We start from the raw sequence: 20,783 nt of genomic DNA, 5'->3' as shown, positions 1-20,783 counted from the left end.
GGAGCACCTGGGGCACCTGGGAGCACCTGGAAGCACCTAGGAGCACCAGGGGGCACATCGAAGCAACTGGGAGCACCTGCGGGCACCTGAGAGCACCTGGGGGCACCTGGGAGCTCCTGGGAACACCTGGGGCCACCTGGGAGCGCCTGGGGGCCTGCTCTTTGTACATTCTTTTAACCCCTGTTCCATGCACCGTGTTACAGTGCCACGTCACAGCTTTAGGTAGTTATGTTTTTTTCAATCAAATTGCAATATATTGTCTCTAGTCTTTCCTTTGAGGTCATTTTCACAGTTCCACAAACTGTCATCTTTGTATTCTCCTTTCTCCCATTGCCCTGGCAATACCTTCATTGGTACTAGTTATTCCATTTAATGTGAACTCTACTCCTGGTAGGAGCGCTGGTTATTTTGTACTCCCACACCCCCCTGGCTGTGTCTCCACTTAGGTTGCAGTGCTGTGTCCTTCACTGTTTTGAATGAGACTTTTAATTTGCTTGTAAACACATATTGCTGGGAGGTGCCTGGCTCCTTTTCCTTAGTTTGTTCTGTTTTGCCTCCTTGTTTGGTTTCTTGTAGCACCTCAGTGCCAGAGTTGCCTGCCCCCCTCTACTTACCAATGCATCACGCTCTCTCCCTGGACCTGAACTCACTGAATACCAAGGGCAGCTCTGGCCACGCCCTGACGGTGGTCTTCTTCTCCATGCCCTAGAAGAGCATTGTCCTCGAAAGTTTTTTTGTAACTTTGTGGAGTTCCGCATAGCAAGATTCTGTAAACTACGCTCAGGCTATCTGTTGGACTTGGCCCTCTTGGCAGGGTCATCCCTGAACTTTTTGCCTTCCTCCAATATTCTCTCTGACCTGTTTTTGTTGGTTTAATGACTCTGGGTACTTTACCACTGCTGACCAGTGCTAAAGTGCATATGCTCTCCCTACTGAAAAGTGTATATGTGATTGGTGTCCATGATTGACTTATTTGGTTTACTGTCAGACCCCAGTAAAGTGCACCAGGAGTGCCAGGGCTTGTAAATACAAATGCCGCTGGTGGGCTTGCAGCACTGGTTGTGCCACCCACAGAAGCAGCCTAGTAAAATGTGTCTAAGGTCTGCCATTGCAAGAACTGCGTGCAGTCCGGTACTGTCATGCTAACTGCGCAAGTACACCTACTTGCCAGTCCTTAAACCTTCCCTTAACTTCATATTAGTCACCCCTATGGTAGGCCCAAGGGCAGGGTGCATTGTAGCATAAGGTAGGACATGCCCTGATGTGTGTGGCATGTCCTAATAGTGAATTACAGCCATTTTCGTTTTTCACTATTGTAAGGCTACCTACTCTCCATAGGCCAGAATGGGCTGCTGGAATTATTACACTCTATAATCCCAACAGACTCAGAGAGCATGGAAGAAAGTCAAGTTTAGTATGCCTGAACTCAGAATAATAAAATACTTCTTTTAGTAAAGTTAATTTTAATATCCTGTGTTTGCAAATACTACTTTTAGAAAGTTAGTATTTGCTTGCCTAACCATTTCAGCCCACCTCTGCTCTGATGTGTATCTGCTGTCTTTTTTCTGTGAGTGACAGGGCTGGGGATGACAGGTGGTGAATAGGGGGATTACACCAGGATGGGTGGGGGGAGTGCCCCTTGACTCTGAATAGGACTGTGCTCTGCCACCACAATGCTGACTCCACCTCCTGGGGAGCGTCTGATGTCCCTGCCCTGCACACTGAAAGAAGATACCAGGGCCTGAAAAACAAAGTGCTCAGAGACTGGCTGGATTAGGCAAAGGCCCCCCTGGCCTGCGTGAACAAAAGAAATGCTGTATAAAAGTAGAAGCCCTGCTCCTAAGAAATTAGATCCTGTTGACGCCAAGAAGAAACTCTGCCTGAAGATAAGGACCTGGGAAAGCTGCATGGAGGACTACTGTCTCTAATCCTGAGAGACTGGCCTGTGGTGGGTGCCTTGCTGCATGAAGGAGAGAGGAAGAAAAGACTGAAAGACTTTTTATTCACTTGTGCATCTTAAACAATCTCCAAGGGCTTGCTTGTGAACTTGCCCCCTGAACTGCGCCCCAGGAACAGTGTGCGCTACCCATCCCTTGAAGAAGGAAGCTGCTGCTGGTGTATTTCCCCCTTCGGCGCTGAATCCGGAGACCTGAGTGTGACTGGGAATATGTGCCGCACTCTGAGAGCATGTGCGCCCCATCCCGCCGAGCAAAGTGACCTCTGACCGACTGCGCCGCAACTAGCATCGTGAAGGCCTGCCTCGCCTGGCCTAAACACCGCGACCTGCTGCAACCTCAAACCGGAGCTCGCACCGCAAGAACGGACCGTCCGGTCCAAACAACGTGAGGCTGTGGCCCCCGAGCTGTAAAGCACATCGTGAGGACTGCCTGCACCTGAACTCGCCCCTCCAGAACGACGCCCTGCTGACAGCGCCTCGCCGCTGGATTCACCTCAAGCCGCTGCCCCCTCCGTCTTCAAACGCGGAACGGACCGTGAGATTAAGACACCCAACGCATTGCTGCCCTCCGAGTGTGGGATCTATTGTGCCCTCGAGCCGTAGCTCCCAACGAAGGAGAAGCGCACCTCGACGTCGGATGCCCGATCTCCGCCTGTGTTCGTCCGCCCTGACCCCCGAGACCAAAGGTACTGTACCCTGTAACCGGTGCGTGTCTGACTGCCAACCAAAGACTCGCCCGCCTCGCTCTGCGTAAATCAGCCCCAAGTACGCCTGGCCCAACCCAGCGCTCCGGACTGCAGTGTCCGTGCGGCGCATGTGCTCAAAACTGCCCTGGTACGAGGCGCACGAGTCTGGTAAGACTCGTACACCCAGTTTGGTTCTCTTGTAGCGTACGCATCTCACGCGGGATGCGTGAGATTCGGTAGGGCCTTTTGCCGGTAATCGTACGGAGCGCACAGGAGCGTTCCTGCGGGCCCAGACCTTGAACGTGCAGTATATAACCCCTAAAGACTGTGCTTGGAGAGCAGGGAAGTGGTTTTTAGAGGTATTCAACCCCTTTTTGAAAGACTGAACATTGGAATACTAAGAACTGTGGTATTTTAAGAGTAACTGGAGTCATCCTGAAATCATTAAGACTGTATTTACAAGCCTGCTTGAGAGTTTATATATAAAGGAATATATTTTTACAAAACTACAGTCTTGTGTCCCTGTGTGGGGAGTTGGTGATTTATTGTGTGTGTTGCACTAAATGCTTAACCCTGTGTACTGTGGAGTTTAGCCCTGTCTGCTCGCGCCACGCCGCCTAGAGGGTGAGCAGGGGTTATTTCCGAGAGTAGGTCCCTTGCCCTGACGTAGAGGAGAGGGTCCCTGCTTGTCACAAGTACATACCTTTGCCAACCAGAGACCCCCAATTATAACACTATCCATACAATAAAAAGTTCTCTATGTGCCTCAAGTACATTTTCAAACTAACCTTTCATTTTCTTTTCAACAATCTATTCTCCTTGTCACATGCTTCCATTTATAAGTTCACCAGTGAGGAGGCTACTCTGGAGCCCATCGCTGTTCCCATTATTTGCAATAAGGAATCTACCATTGAAAAAAATATTCAGCAGAAATAATATTTTTTCTAACATAAGCTTCTTTTTATAGAGTACAGATTTAAATGGTTTGGTATTGACTACCAAATAACACATGGTGTAAACGCAAGACATCATTTGAATAACATTACATTTCAGATCATAAAATGATTGATCCAATACTGAAAATAGGACATAGGAGGAAATAGTTGTCCCAGCGTGAGCCAAAGTAGATTGACCCATTAGAATAATTGAATCTGAGGCTGCTGAACTAGACTCAAGTGCTTGTATCTATAAGTGACTAAACTAGAGTGGAAATAAAAGAAATACTTGGACTCGGGTCTTGTATTAGAACATAGGCTTTCAAAATCAATTGAATAAAGAAAAATGGCAAGTAGATGTGGTTTGTATAAAGCCAAATTAAATCAACACTAGACTCATAAGGGGTTCAGTGGCCAAAAGCAAGGTTAAAAAGGTCAGAGGAGAAAAGAACCTTGCAAGAGTATTCCAAGGCGAGAGGACAACGATAAAGTGGAACTGAACAGAACAAAATCTGTTTAAGGTTCGGAAAAAGGTTTCATTGAAGGAGGGCATGTAAATTCAATAATGTAGGAGAAAGAGGTTCCTGGTGAGAGTAGCGCTAGATTCCTCAGCCCCCTCTTCACTTTATGTCACCAGCCTTCTCTTGTCTTTAAGTCATCAGCCGTCCATCCCTCTCTTGTCTTTAAGTCATCAGGCGTCCAGCCCTATCTTGTCTTTAAGTCATCAGGCGTCCAGCCCTCTCTTGTCTTTAGGTCCTCCCCTCCTCTTGGCTTAATTCCCAGAGTCCCTTCTTTGCTTTATGTCCTCCGCCCCCTCTTGGTGTTATGTCCTGATGTCGTGTTGTTCCTAAAAAAACACAGGATCTGTGAATTTGTCGGACAACATAAACTAAGGGATTGCTCTCCAGACTGATTTCAGTCACCCCCGAAGGACATGTTAGTCTTTAGACCAGCTAGCTCACAGTGCCACCATTAAGCCCCCTCACCTTACAAGGGAGCTCACAGATTCTGGCAACTATCGAACATGACAACCCTGACCCCTCAGGGATCATGGAAACTGTACAGTACTTTTCGCTCAGGGACTCATGCTCACATTGTCTCAGAGAGATACACAGAATAAAATGCTGGGGACGTTTTTAAATAAGCATTTATTGAACCAGCGCCATTCTAATATAAAACACGTTTGCTGCAACAATCAGTAGCTTAAAAGATTACAGCACCGAAAAAGAGAACAGTAGATACATTTCTACCTTGGTGGTAAAGCAATGAATATATGCAGGCATACATGAAAACAGTAATCTTTACGTACTCCTACAATGCAGAGTGTACCTAGCATGTTCGTGGGTGCAAAGCCAAGATTTCATTACAAGACCGGAGGCTACCATTATGTATAACAGCTTTTAATGCCACTCCTGCAGCACCTTTAAAGAATCTAAATCAGCCAAAACACTAGAAGATTCCCCAAGGAAAGAGCTATCCCATTACCTGATGGGAGAGGAAGAAGGACCCCGTCTTGGTCACGAGTAGGACACCCCGTAAGGGATGTCAGACCGATTCGAGCTGAAGTCTCGGCGTGCAGGGACCTCTGTGTCAGGTTCAGCATAGAAGCGTCTCCTCTGGTTACCTAATTAAGGTGCAGTGCTCTTATATCAAAAAAGCAGCCTCAGGCGTTCTACCACAATCGATATGTCGTGAGTACGATTATGAAGATGAACCTAAATCAATAATTGTAACTATGCAAAGTAGCTCTGTCGCCCGAGGAGGGCGATAGTATGTTAATCCTGTTATGTACGCCGTGTGCAGGGGGTTCAGATATGATGCGAAGAATCCTCATGCATAAGAAATGAGCTTGGTTTCAAGGAAACGTATCGACATTTATTCAGCACATAACTGGGTAAAAGGTCAATGCAAGAACTGTGATGTAGAGCAAGTAGGACAAATGTATGGTAAATGCCGCTCTGCTACTTATGCCTAGGTTAAGAAATATAACACTGAGCCCACTAATGGCGTTATGCTCTCAGTCTCTCTTGTCTTTATGTCTTCACCCCTCTTGGGTTGAACTAAGGAGGGTTTACTCACGGTTTGTAGCAATGGGCTGCTGATATGATCCAGTACTCGTTGATCAGAGACCCCCCGCACCAGCGGCTTCCACTGGTGGTGAAGTACACCTGCCAGGGCTGGGAGTGGGGTTTGCAGGTGTAGCCCCCAATAATCTTATCATCGTCTTCCCATGGAGCGGCCGCTGCAAGGAGAAGGCAACAGTTAGTGTCTGAGATAACGGTATGAGTGTCACAGAGGTGGAGAGACACAGAAGGCCCGATTCACAAAGGTAAACTTAGACCAAAAGTCTAAGGGGCAGATTTACAAGGAAGTGCCACAGCGCAGAAACCCAAAGTGCCTGGGACACGACCTACAGCTGCGGGTCTCTGAGAACCCGCCTACAGCTTGGGGTGACTGAGAACCCACCTACAACTCAGGGTGTCTGAGAACCCACCTACAACACAGGGTGTCTGAGAACCCGCCTACAACTCAGGGTGTCTGAGAACCCAGGTACAACACAGGGTGTCTGAGAACCCACCTACAGCTCGGGGTGTCTGAGAGCCCACCTACAACACAGGGTGTCTGAGAACCCGCCTACAACTCAGGGTGTCTGAGAACCCACCTACAGCTCGGGGTGTCTGAGAGCCCACCTACAACACAGGGTGTCTGAGAGCCCACCTACAACTCAGGGTGTCTGAGAACCCGCCTACAACTCAGGGTGTCTGAGAACCCACCTACAACTCAGGGTGTCGAAGAACCCACATACAGCTCAGGGTGTCTGAGAGCCCACCTACAACACAGGGTGTCTGAGAACCCACCTACAGCTCGGGGTGTCTGAGAGACCACCTACAACATGGTGTCTGAGAGCCCACCTACAACTGAGGGTGTCTGAGAACCCGCCTACAACTCAGAGTGTTTGAGAACCCGCCTACAACTCAGGGTGTCTGAGAACCCACCTACAACACAGGGTATCTGAGAACCTACCTACAGCTCGGGGTGTCTAAGAGCCCACCTACAACACAGGGTGTCTGAGAGCCCACCTACAACTCAGAGTGTCTGAGAACCCGCCTACAACTCAGGGTGTCTGAGAACCCGCCAACAACTCAGGGTGTCTGAGTACCCGCCTACAGCTTGGGGTGTCTGAGAGCCCACCTACAGCTCGGGTGTCTGAGAGCCCACCTACAGCTTGGGGTGTCTGAGAACCCGCCTACAGCTCGGGGTGTCGGAGAACCCACCTACAGCTCGGGGTGTCTGGGAATGTATCTACAGGTCGGGGTGTCTGAGAACCCACCTACAACACAGGGTGTCTGAGAGCACACCTACAGCTCGGGGTGTCTGAGAGCCCACCTATAGCTCAGGGTGTCTGAGAACCTGCCTACAGCTCGGGGTGTCTGTGAATCCTACTACAACTCGGGGTGTCTGGGAATGTTTCTACAGTTCGGGGTGTCTGGGAATGTTTCTACAGCTCAGGGTGTTTGGGTATGTATCTACAGCTCGGGGTGTCTGGAAACCCACGTACAGCTTGGGGTGTCTGGGAACCCGCCTACAGCTCGGGGTGTCTGAGAACCCACCTACAGCTCGGGGTGTCTGGGAATGTATCTATAGCTCGGGGTGTCTGTGAATCCTACTACAACTCAGGGTGTCTGGGAATGTTTCTCCAGCTCGGGGTGACTTGGAATGTTTCTACAGCTCAGGGTGGCTGGGTATGTATCTACAGCTCGGGGTGTCTGGAAACCCATGTACAGCTTGGGGTGTCTGGGAATGTATCTACAACTCAGGTTGTCTGGGAATTTATCTACAGCTTGGGGTGTCTAGGAATGTATCTACAGCTCGGGGTGTCTGGGAATGTTTCTACAGCTCAGGGTGGCTGGGTATGTATCTACAGCTCGGGGTGTCTGGAAACCCACATACAGCTTGGGGTGTCTGGGAATGTATCTACAGCTCGAGGTGTCTGGGAATGAACCTACAGCTCAGGGTGTCTGGGAATGTATCTACAGCGCGGGTATCTGGGAATGTATCCACAGCTCAGGGTGTCTGTGAACCCACCTACAGCTCTGGGAGTCTGTGAACCCACCTACAACTCGGGGTGTCTGAGAAACCACTGTAATAAAGAAGTAGAAAATCCAAATAATTCCAGGTAAAATCCAAGGTTTATTGAACTGCAGCACAGTACTTCCACTCTCCAAGTTGTCAGTCCAAGTTAATACATTTCAGATCATAACAATTCTAAATGGAATCCATCAGACAGTGTGCATGAGCAGCTAAGTATAGACATTCTATTTAAAAGGGAAATATGTACAAGAATGGAATTGTAAGTTAAAAGGGAAATGTCTATAAACCAGAATACAACACATTTTCACCCTTAAAGAAATTGAGAGACAATTCTAACATTTTCAATCACCAATAAAAGAAAATGTTGAGTATAAAAGAAAAAACTAAGATACACATTTTGATACTCTTCTGACATTCCATCTCTTGCCATCCTGTGTAACCACGCTATTGTGATAAACTTTCACAACTTTCATTGGTTTGCCAAATTTAGTCTCTCCTTTGGTTATATATCCCGGTTTACGAACCCTAACAACATCACCTACTATGAAAGCAGGTTGCTTAACCTTCATCCTAGTATCATAATCACATTTGTATTTTCTCTGTTTGAGTTCCACTTTCTCAGCCACATCCTTGACACTCCCATCAATCATTGGATGGCCAAAACTCTTTTTAAACCACCAAGGACATAAACAAGATACAGGAGCTCTACCCTTTAGTAGGCGAAAAGGAGAAACCTCTGTTGTGGCATGAGGTGTTATACGGTACAACCATAACTTTTCTCTTAATTTCTCTTTCCACATTCCCCCAGACTTTCGAGCCCATAATATATCCTGTTTGAGGACCCTGTTATATCTCTCCACTAATCCATTTCCTTGTGGTTCATACAGAGCAGTGGTACAATGTTTTATACCATAAGTACTCAAAAACTCTGACATCTCTGAGGATTTGATTTGTACCCCGTTATCAGATACAATACTTTCCGGAAATCCTTCTCTTGAAAAAATCTCTTTCAAAAATAAAATAACACTTTCAGTGTTAGGATGAGGTACCAGTTTGACCTCAGGCCACTTGGAGTGATAATCCACTGCAACTATAGCAAACCTACACTCCTGTGGTAAAAAATTGAATGGACCAGCAATATCGATCCCTAACTTTTGCCACGGATGATCTGGCCACTTCACAGGAACCAAAGGTGCTGTATCACATCTGCATGTCTTATCACTTTCAATGCACTCAGGGCACTCTCTGACAAATTTATCTACCAACCTATCAACTCCTGGCCACCAGAAGTTAGATCTAATCAGTCTTTTCATGGATGACATGCCCATGTGACATTCATGACTCATTTGCAAGATAACATTTCTTACAGCCAAAGGTGGAATACATTTCCCAGCTCTGAATAAAAGACTTCCTTCAATGGCCAATTCATCAGCAACATTGTAGAAAGGTATAATTTCAGCAGGAATGCGCTCCTTAGAAGGCCACCCCAAATTCACATAATCTCTCACCTTACACAAGATATCATCCTCATTCATGCTTCTCATCCACAAATCCTCTGATATAACATTGCATTTTTCTGACAACAGTTCAGAAATACTAGTTACCACTTCCGTATCTTCATCATCTCCAGTACTTGGATATGGTAATCTCGACAAACAATCTGCAGTCACATTTAGTTTCCCAGGTACATATTCTATGTCAAACTGTATTCTTGCAAACGTGACATCAATCTAGCAATACGAGCTGTTGCATTTAAACCTCCACCAGGTGAAAGAATACCCACCAAAGGCTTATGATCAGTACGTATCAAAAACCTTGCACCCCAAATATAATTCTGGAAATGCTCAACAGCCCAAACGCATCCCAACAATTCCTTTTCGATGACAGCATACTGTCTTTCAGTGTGATTCAAAGATCTGGACGCAAAAGCAACGTCCTCCTTACCTGAACGTTGCGAAAGCACGCAACCCAGACCATAAAGGCTTGCATCTACTGTCAAAATACAAAGCTTATTCAAACAAAAAGGCCTCAGAGTAGGAGCTGACACCATGTCAAGTTTAATACTTTCGAAAGGATTTTGTTGTTTAGTTCCCCACAAAAATTCCACATCTTTCCTTGTTAACTCTCTTAACGGCTCCATCTTAGTTGCAAAACCAACAATAAACTTACTGTAATATTCACAGAGTCCTAGGAACGATAACAATTTATCTTTGCAATCTGGTGCAGGAGCTTTTAGAATCGCATCAACCAACGATTTTTTCGGGGCAACACCATCCCCAGAAACAGTATGTCCTAAATACTCTATTGTTTTTTGAAATAACTTGCACTTTTTACTCTTAATAGTAAGACCAAATTTATTTAACATCTTACACGCATTTCTCAAATGTTCCATATGTGCCTCATCGCACTTAGAAAATACCAAGATATCATCTTGAAAGCACTTCACGTAGTCACTCATGTCCTTAAAAATATGATACATAGATCTCTGAAAAACAGAGGCTGCCGATGCCAAACCAAACGACATCCGTTTGAACTGATACAACCCCTGAGGTGTAATAAATGCTGTGAGATGACGTGATTCCTCTGCTAACACCACCTGATGATACGCAGATCTCAAGTCTAAGGTGGAAAAAACAACACCACCACCTAGCATGCTCACCACTTCGTTGATATTTGGCAGGGGATGACAATCTACCACTATGTTTGCATTAAGTGCTCTCAAATCTATGCAAAGTCTCAAAGATTTATCTGGTTTGCGTGCCAAAACTACTGGCGAAACCCACTCTGACGATTCTATCTCCTCTATGACATCATTTTTTAACATATCATTGAGTGTATCACTTAACTCCTCTCTAACATTGAGTGGTACAGGTCTAAGTTTTTGTACAACAGGTTCAGCTCGTTGTTTAAGCTTGATGACATGAGTGAAACAACTTAGTCTACCCAACTTATCTGAAAAAACTCCAGGAAACTCACCCGAAAGTGACTTCCAAACACTACTCTCTTCTACAGACCTAACTCTTTTCTCTAAAACATCACAATCTTGTAACACCATAACAGGATCTTTGCTGCGTGGATTCAATGTAATATTAAGTTTGAATTGATCGCGCCACCCCAGAACATTCACTCCCTTTACCACAACATACAGTTTGATATACGCAGATTGGTCCTTAAAATAAATTGTGGAAGCAATGTACCCGATGAAGTCAATGTTTGAACCATTGAAACCTTTTGCCATTATATCAGGAGGGCACAAATCACTCTTAGCAATTTTAGATTCATACTTTTCATCAAAATACTCTTCAGTTATGATGGTCCAAGGAGACCCAGAATCAGCCATCAACTCTAGTTCAACGTCCTTAAATCTAACAACACATTTAGGAGATTCTAAAACATCCTCCTCAAGCAAACTTAAACTTACTAAAGACACAATCATTCCTCTTTCTTTACTAGATTCATCAGACATAACATGCTCACATCTAACTAAACTTGAACCAAAGTCCGTGTCATCTCTCACACAAGAAATCTCTTTTTTCTTAAAATAATTGCTTTTGTCCCCAATCTTCTTTTTGTCTTCTCTACAGGAGTTGGAAAAATGACCAACTCTACCACATTTGTTGCACTCCTTGCCCAAAGCAGGACAAAACTTGAAGGAGGCCACATGATTGTAACTCCCACACCTAAAACACACGATGCGGTTACGCGATGTATTCTTATAATTTTGAAAACCTTTTGTAACATTGTTCATCGCACATACTTCCTCAGTTAACTTATCATTCTTACCACTTTTAGTGCTTGTTCTTCAATAGTTTTCATCCATTTGTTAGACTGCTCAAAAGCTTTTGCAGTGGAAATACATTCTAATAAAGTAGGATTACCTAAAATCCACAACTGTTCCTGTGTTTTCTTGCTCTTAACATTTACAATTATCTGGTCCCTAATCATTTCGTCTGTCATTGCACCAAAATTACATGAAACAACCAAAGCTCTCAAACCAGTTAGAAAATCATCAAACAATTCATTTTCTTTTTGTGCCCTCATATAAAACTTGTAACGATTCAAAGCAATGCTAGTTGTAGGTTTGAAACGCGTTTCTACACGAAGCATAGCTTCGTCAAACACACCAGAGTCACCAGGAACAGGTGGTAAATTTCTAAAAATAGCCTGCCCTTCGGATCCTAAACAATGAAGAAAAATATTCTTTTTCCTTTCATTTCCCATCCTTTCCCCATCAATAGCCTTTGAATAAGTTAAAAACTCCTCTTTCCATCTGTTCCAGGGGATAGGAGGATCACCCTTACACTGTAAAAATGTTGAAGGAGGATCAAATTGCATGGCGTAAAATGAGGAACTGCACAAATTAAATAATGAACTAAATGAAACAATCTGATATTATCACAGACAGAAACTAAAATTCAAAGTAAATAAACACAACTTCAAAATCAAATCCTTGAGTACATCCAGCAGTATATATCAGCAATGTTATCTTCGAGTACATCCAACTGTGCACATCCACGATGTTATATCCCACATAGCAGTTGTAGATTTCAATTCAAGACTTTAGTACCGATTTGAAATGTTTCAGCAAAAATGCACGCGATATAATAATGTAGTCAAAAGGATAATATTGAAGATCGTCGCGCGGTGTTTCCTTATACGATCAACACAGTACCTTTAATTTAGGAACACATCCGAGCTATCAAGCACACCAGTTGTTGAAGTTCAGTGCCGATATAAACAAATATGGATGCCTTTACGTTACGCGACGTGACGTTCCATGCGTGTGGCATCATCAGCATTGTACTTGGCAGGGACAGCCGTAACCATGGTAACTGCACGCTCCAACGCGGTGCATGGAGACTCCGTTGCACGGGAAGGCTTCGTTCGCGTGTTACCAGTTGAAACCACGAAACCACGTTCAAAGGTAAACACTTGCTTATTTTGATCCAAAATCCGTGAATCTTTCAAGCAGAGGCCCACAAATCTCGTAGTTTCGGTAAAACACAGCGTCCTTCACCATGCAGCCTCCAAATGAAAAACGTTACCAGTTCAATGCAGCATCAACAGGTGTAAACATTATGCCAAGCAAAATAAAGTTTTAAATCCTCCAGTCCTTCAGTAAAATAGTAATGGATGCGTTTTCTATGTAGGAATGAGTCAATCTCCAATCTTCAAAGGTTCAATAAAATTTAAATCCCAGTAAAAATCCAAAATTCTTTCAAAATCAGATGTACCACACCTGTGCTGCTGTAGAAGTAGTAGGTACTAGACACCCTCGTCGCCAAATTTGTAATAAAGAAGTAGAAAATCCAAATAATTCCAGGTAAAATCCAAGGTTTATTGAACTGCAGCACAGTACTTCCGCTCTCCAAGTTGTCAGTCCAAGTTAATACATTTCAGATCATAACAATTCTAAATGGAATCCAAAAGACAGTGTGCATGAGCAGCTAAGTATAGACATTCTATTTAAAAGGGAATGGAATGGAATAGAATGGAATTGTAAGTTAAAAGGGAAAGGGAATTGTAAGTTAAAAGGGAAATATCTATAAACCAGAATACAACAACCACCTACAGCTGTGGGTCTCTGAGAGCCTGCCTACAGCTCGGGTTGTCTGGGAATGTTTCTACAGCTCGGGGTATGTGGGGATGTATCTACAGCTGGGGCATCTGGGAATGTGCCTACAGCTCGGGGTGTCTAGGAATCTATATCCAGCTCATAGTGTCTATGAATACACCTACAGCTCTGGGTCTCTGAGAGCCCGCCTACAGCTCGGGGTGTCTGGGAATGTATCTACAGCTCGGGGTGTCTGGGAATGTTTCTACAGCTTGGGGTGTCTGGGAATGTATCTACAGCTCGGGGTGTCTGGGAATGTATCTACAGCTCGAGGTGTCTGGGAATGTATCTACAGCTCGGGGTGTCTGGGTATGTATCTACAGCTCGTGGTGTCTGGGAATGTATCTACAGCTCGGGGTGTCTGTGAACCCACCTACAGCTCGGGGTGTCTGGGAATGTTTGTACAGCTCGGGGTGTCTGGGAATGTTTCTACAGCTCAGGGTGTCTGGGTATGTATCTACAGCTCGGGGTGTCTGGAAACCCATGTACAGCTTGGGGTGTCTGGAAATGTATCTACACCTCAGGGTGTCTGGGAATTTATCTACAGCTCGGGTTGTCTGGGAATGTATCTACAGTTCGGGGTGTCTGGGAATGTACCTACAGCTCAGTGTGTCTGGGAATTTATCTACTGCTCGGGGTGTCTGGGAATGTATCTACAGCCCGGGGTGTCTGGGAATCTACCTACAGCTCAGGGTGTCTGGGTATGTATCCACAGCTCGGGTGTCTAGAAACCCACGTAAAGCTTGGGGTGTCTGGGAATGTATCTACAGCTCAGGGTGTCTGGGAATTTATCTACAGCTTGGGGTGTCTGGGAATGTATCTACAGCTCGGGGTGTCTGGGAATGTACCTACAGCTCAGGGTGTCTGGGAATGTATCTACAGCTCGGGGTATCTCGGAATGTATCCACAGCTCAGGGTGTTTGTGAAACCACCTACAGCTCTCGGAGTCTGTAAACCCACCCACAACTCGGGGTGTCTGAGAAACCACCTACAGCTGTGGGTCTCTGAGAGCCTGCCTACAGCTCGGGGTGTCTGGGAATGTTTCTACAGCTCGGGGTGTCTGGGGATGTATCTACAGCTGGGGTATCTGGGAATGTATCTACAGCTCGGGGTGTCTGGGAATATATCTACAGCTCATGGTGTCTATGAACTCACCTACAGCTCTGGGTCTCTGAGAGCCCGCCTACAGCTCGGGGTGTCTGGGAATGTATCTACAGCTCGGGGTGTCTGGGAATGTTTCTACAGCTCGGGGTGTCTGGGGATGTATCTACAGCTCGGGGTGTCTGGGAATGTATCTACAGCTTGGGGTGTCTGGGAATGTATCTACAGCTCAGGGTGTCTGGGAATGTATCTGCAGCTCGGGTGTCTGATAATGTATCTACAGCTCGGTGTGTCTGGGAATGTATCTACAGCTCGGGGTGTCTGGGTATGTATCTACAGCTCAGGGTGTCTGGGAATGTATCTATTGTTCAGGGTGTCTGGGAATGTATCTACAGCTCGGGTGTCTGTGAACCCACCTTCAGCTCGGGGTGTCTGGGAATGTTTCTACAGCTTGGGGTGTCTGGAATGTTTCTACAGCTCAGGGTGTCTGGGTATGTATATACAGCTCAGGGTGTCTGGGAATTTATCTACAGCTCGGGGTGTCTGGGAATGTATCTACAGCTCGGGGTGTCTGGGAATGTACCTACAGCTCAGGGTGTCTGGGAATGTATCTACAGCTCGGGGTATCTGGGAATGTATCCACAGCTCAGGGTGTCTGTGAGCCCACCTACAGCTCTGGGAGTCTGTGAACCCACCTACAACTCGGGGTGTCTGAGAAACCACCTACAGCTGTGGGTCTCTGAGAGCCTGCATACAGCTCAGGGTGTCTGGGGATGTATCTACAGCTGGGGCATCTGGGAATATATCTACAGCTCGGGTTGTCTGGGAATCTATCTACAGCTCATGGTGTCTATGAACCCACCTACAGCTCTGGGTGTCTGAGAGCCCGCCTACAGCTCCGGGTGTCTGGGGATGTTTCTACAGCTTGGGGTGTCTGGGGATGTTTCTACAGCTCGGGGTGTCTGAGAACCCACCTACAGCTCGTGGTGTCTGGGAATGTATCTATAGCTCGGGGTGTCTGTGAATCCTACTACAACTTGGGGTGTCTGGGAATGTTTCTACAGCTCGGGTGTCTGCGAATGTTTCTACAGCTCAGGGTGTCTGGTTATGTATCTACAGCTCGGGGTGTCTGGAAACCCACGTACCGCTTGGGGTGTCTGGGAATGTATCTACAGCTCAGGGTGTCTGGGAATGTATCTGCAGCTCGGGGTGTCTGATAATGTATCTACAGCTCGGGGTGACTGGGAATGTATCTACAGCTCGGGGTGTCTGAGAATGTATCTACAGCTTGGGGTGTCTGTGAACCCACCTACAGCTCGGGGTGTCTGGGAATGTATTTAAAGCTCGGGGTGTCTGGGAATGTATCTACAGCTCAGGGTGTCTGTATCTACAGCTCGGATGTCTGGGGATGTATCTACAGCTCGACATGTCTGTAACTACAGCTCTGGGGTTCTGTATCTACAGCTCGGGGGTTCTGTATCTGCGGCTCGGGTGTCTGTATCTACAGCTCAGGGGTTCTGTATCCACGGCTCGGGGGTTCTGTATCTACAGCTCAGGTGTCTGTATCTACAGCTCGGGGTTCTGTATCTACAGCTCAGGGGTTCTGTATCTACAGCTCGGGGTGTCTGTATCTGCAGCTCGGGGTGTCTGAGAATGGATCTACAGCTCGGGGTGTCCCCGGCGCACTTATGGTGGAATTTGCAAACAAAACAGGTGATGGACCGAATGTGGATCAATGTCACACATTCACCCCAGTCCAAAGATCTGGGCAAAAATCCATCGTTTTTTTGCACTCCACACCACCCCGGGTTAGACAATGGCGATATGCAAATCAGCTCTGACCCTGTGCCCCATGGGAACAGTCCAGTCCGAACTACAAAAGCCATGTCCTTCCCAGAACGGAATCAAGCATCCGAGGACCGGACCGGTTTCGAGGTAACTCCTCTCATCAGCCCGGCTAGCTTGACTCCAGTGGTGTGGAGTGCCTGGGACCCACGTCTGAGCATCCCCAGCGCACTTATGGCGGAATTTGCAAACAAAACAGGTGATGGACCGAATGTGGATCAATGTCACACATTCACCCCAGTCCAAAGATCTGGGCCCAAATCCATCGTTTATTTGCACTCCACACCACCCCGGGTTAGACAATGGCGATATGCAAATCAGCTCTGACCCTGTGCCCCATGGGAACAGTCCAGTCCGAACTACAAAAGCCATGTCCTTCCCAGAACGGAATCAAGCATCCGAGGACCGGACCGGTTTCGAGGTAACACCTTTCATCAGCCCGGCTAGCTTGACTCCAGTGGTCAAGTTCGGACTGGACTGTTCCCATGGGGCACAGGGTCAGAGCTGATTTGCATATCGCCATTGTCTAACCCAGGGTGGTGTGGAGTGCAAAAAAATGATGGATTTGGGCCCAGATCTTTGGACTGGGGTGAATGTGTGACATTGATCCACATTCGGTCCATCACCTGTTTTGTTTGCAAATTCCGCCATAAGTGCGCTGGGGATGCTCAGACGTGGGTCCCAGGCACTCCACACCACTGGAGTCAAGCTAGCCGGGCTGATGAGAGGTGTTACCTCGAAACCGGTCCGGTCCTCGGATGCTTGATTCCGTTCTGGGAAGGACATGGCTTTTGTAGTTCGGACTGGACTGTTCCCATGGGGCACAGGGTCAGAGCTGATTTGCATATCGCCATTGTCTAACCCAGGGTGGTGTGGAGTGCAAAAAAACGATGGATTTGGGCCCAGATCTTTGGACTGGGGTGAATGTGTGACATTGATCCACATTCGGTCCATCACCTGTTTTGTTTGCAAATTCCGCCATAAGTGCGCTGGGGATGCTCAGACATGGGTCCCAGGCACTCCACACCACTGGAGTCAAGCTAGCCGGGCTGATGAGAGGTGTTACCTCGAAACCGGTCCGGTCCTCGGATGCTTGATTCCGTTCTGGGAAGGACATGGCTTTTGTAGTTCGGACTGGACTGTTCCCATGGGGCACAGGGTCAGAGCTGATTTGCATATCGCCATTGTCTAACCCAGGGGGGTGTGGAGTGCAAAAAAATGATGGATTTGGGCCCAGATCTTTGGACTGGGGTGAATGTGTGACATTGATCCACATTCGGTCCATCACCTGTTTTGTTTGCAAATTCCGCCATAAGTGCGCTGGGGATGCTCAGACGTGGGTCCCAGGCACTCCACACCACTGGAGTCAAGCTAGCCGGGCTGATGAGAGGTGTTACCTCGAAACCGGTCCGGTCCTCGGATGCTTGATTCCGTTCTGGGAAGGACATGGCTTTTGTAGTTCGGACTAGACTGTTCCCATGGGGCACAGGGTCAGAGCTGATTTGCATATCGCCATTGTCTAACCCAGGGTGGTGTGGAGGGCAAATAAACGATGGATTTGGGCCCAGATCTTTGGACTGGGGTGAATGTGTGACATTGATCCACATTCGGTCCATCACCTGTTTTGTTTGCAAATTCCGCCATAAGTGCGCTGGGGATGCTCAGACGTGGGTCCCAGGCAGTCCACACCACTGGAGTCAAGCTAGCCGGGCTGATGAGAGGTGTTACCTCGAAACCGGTCCGGTCCTCGGATGCTTGATTCCGTTCTGGGAAGGACATGGCTTTTGTAGTTCGGACTGGACTGTTCCCATGGGGCACAGGGTCAGAGCTGATTTGCATATCGCCATTGTCTAACCCAGGGTGGTGTGGAGTGCATAAAAATGATGGATTTGGGCCCAGATCTTTGGACTGGGGTGAATGTGTGACATTGATCCACATTCGGTCCATCACCTGTTTTGTTTGGGAATGTATCTACAGCTCGGGGTGTCTGTGAACCCACCTACAGCTCGGGGTGTCTGGGAATGTTTCTACAGTTCGTGGTGTCTGGGGATGTATCTACAGCTGGGGTGTCTGGGAATGTATCTAGACGTCGGGGTGTCTGGGAATGTATCTGCAGCTCGGGGTGTCTGGGAATGTATCTACATCTCGGGGTTTCTGGAAATGTATCGACAGCTCGGGTGCCTGTGAACCCACCTACAGCTCGGGGTGTCTGGGAATGTTTCTACAGTTCGTGGTGTCTGGGGATGTATCTACAGCTGGGGTGTCTGGGAATGTATCTACAGCTCAGGGTGTCTGGGAATCTATCTACAGCTCGGGAGTTCTGTATCTACAGCTCGGGGTGTCTGTGAACCCACCTACAACTAGGGGTGTCTGGGAATGTATCTACAGCTCGGGTGTCTGTGATCCCACCTACAGCTCGGGGTGTCTGGGAATGTTTCTACAGTTCGTGGACTGGGGATGTATCTACAGCTGGGGTGTCTGGGAATGTATCTACAGCTCGGGGTGTCTGGGAATGTATCTACAGCTCGGGTGTCTGGGGTTGTATCTACAGCTCGGGAGTTCTGTATCTACAGCTTGGGGTGTCTGTGAACCAACCTAAAACTCGGGGTGTCTGGGAATGTATCTACAGCTCGGGGTGTCTGGGAATGTATCTACAGATCGGGGTGTCTGGGAATGTATCTACAGCTCAGTGGGTTCTGTATCTACACCTCGGGGGTTCTGTATCTACAGCTCGGGGTTCTGTATCTACAGCTCGGGGTGTCTGTATCTACAGCTCGGAGGTTCTGTACCTACAGCTCGGGGGTTCTCTATCTACAGCTCGGGGTGTCTGTATCTACAGCTCGGGGGTTCTGTACCTACAGCTCAGGGTGTCTGGGAATGTATCTACAGCTCGGGGTGTCTGAGAATGTATCTACAGCTCGGGGTGTCTGGATATGTATCTACAGCTCGGGTGTCTGGGAATGTATCTACAGCTCGGGTGTCTGAGAATGTATCTACAGCTTGGGTGTCTGGGAATGTATCTACAGCTCGGGGTGTCTGTATCTACAGCTCGGGGTTCTGTATCTACAGCTCGGGGTGTCTGTATCTACAGCTCGGTGTGTCTGTATCTACAGCTCGGGGGTTCTGAATCTACAGCTCGGGGTGTCTGTCTCTACAGCTCGGGGTGTCTGTCTCTACAGCTCGGGTTCTGTATCTACAGCTCGGGGTGTCTGTATCTACAGCTTGCGGTGTCTGTGAACCCACTTACAGCTCAGGGTGTCTGTATCTACAGCTCAGGGTGTCTGTATCTACAGCTAGGGTGTCTGTATCTACAGTTTGGTGTTCTGTATCTACAGCTCGGCGGTTCTGTATCTACAGCTCGGGGTCTGGGGATGTTTCTACAGCTGGGGTGTTTGGGAATGTATCTACAGCTTGGGGTGTCTGGGAATGTATCTACAGCTCGGTTGTCTGGGAATGTATCTGCAGCTCGGGGTGTCCGATAATGTATCTACAGCTCGGGATGTCTGGGAATGTATCTACAGCTCGGGGTGTCTGGGAATGTATCTACAGCTTGGGGTGTCTGTGAACCCACCTACAGCTCGGGGTGTCTGGGAATGTTTCTACAGCTCGGGGTTTCTGTATCTACAGCTCGGGGGTTCTGTATCTACAGCTCGGGGTGTCTCTATCTACAGCTCGGGGTGTCTCTATGTACAGGGGCCTATCCTGCCATCTGGAAAGATACCCTCCTCAAACCCCTTCTGAAAAAATCTCACTTGGACGCTGAAGACCCCAACAACTATAGGCCTATTGCCAGCTTGCCTTATCCAGCAAAACTAGCAGAAAAACTGATGAATACACAACTATCACAGTACATTGAAGATCACCTCCTATTAGATGACACCCAGTTTGGCTTTCGTAAACACCACAGCACCGAGACAGCACTTATCAAAGCCACAGACGAGATAAGAACAATCCTAGATCAACGCGGGACGGCAATACTTATCTTGCTCGATTTGTCTGCGGCTTTTGACATGGTCGATCATAACATCTTGATTGACCGTGTCAATGCTATAGGTGTTCGGAACAAGGCCAAGGATCTCCTCACCTCCTTTCTCTCCAACCGCACACAAATGGTGCATTTGGGAAACTTCAGCTCCGCCCTGATGACACTTCCCTGTGGCGTCCCCCAAGGCTCATCCCTAAGTCCTACGCTATTTAATGTCTACGTGACAGATCTAGCCAGGGTCATCAAGGACTTCGGGATGAGCCTAACATCTTACGCAGATGATACCCAATTGATATTAGCAATAAAAAACAACAGTGATGAAATTGCGGCTAATTTTCAACAAGGTATGGTGACCATCAGTAACTGGATGACGACCAACTGTCTCAAGTTAAATTCCAATAAGACGGAGGTAATGATCTTTGGAAATCTGTCCCCAAACTGGCCAGGAGCATGGTGGCCCGAAGAACTAGGCTCACCGCCCATACCAACCACTAAAGTAAAAAACCTGGGGGTACTGCTAGATGATAAATTAACATTTGCTGCTCACGCAAACTCCATTGTTTCAACT

This window comes from Lissotriton vulgaris, unplaced genomic scaffold (genome assembly GCF_964263255.1).
Source record: "Lissotriton vulgaris unplaced genomic scaffold, aLisVul1.2 SCAFFOLD_848, whole genome shotgun sequence".
NCBI lineage: Eukaryota > Metazoa > Chordata > Amphibia > Caudata > Salamandridae > Lissotriton > Lissotriton vulgaris.
Note: the sequence above shows the minus strand (reverse complement) of the source record.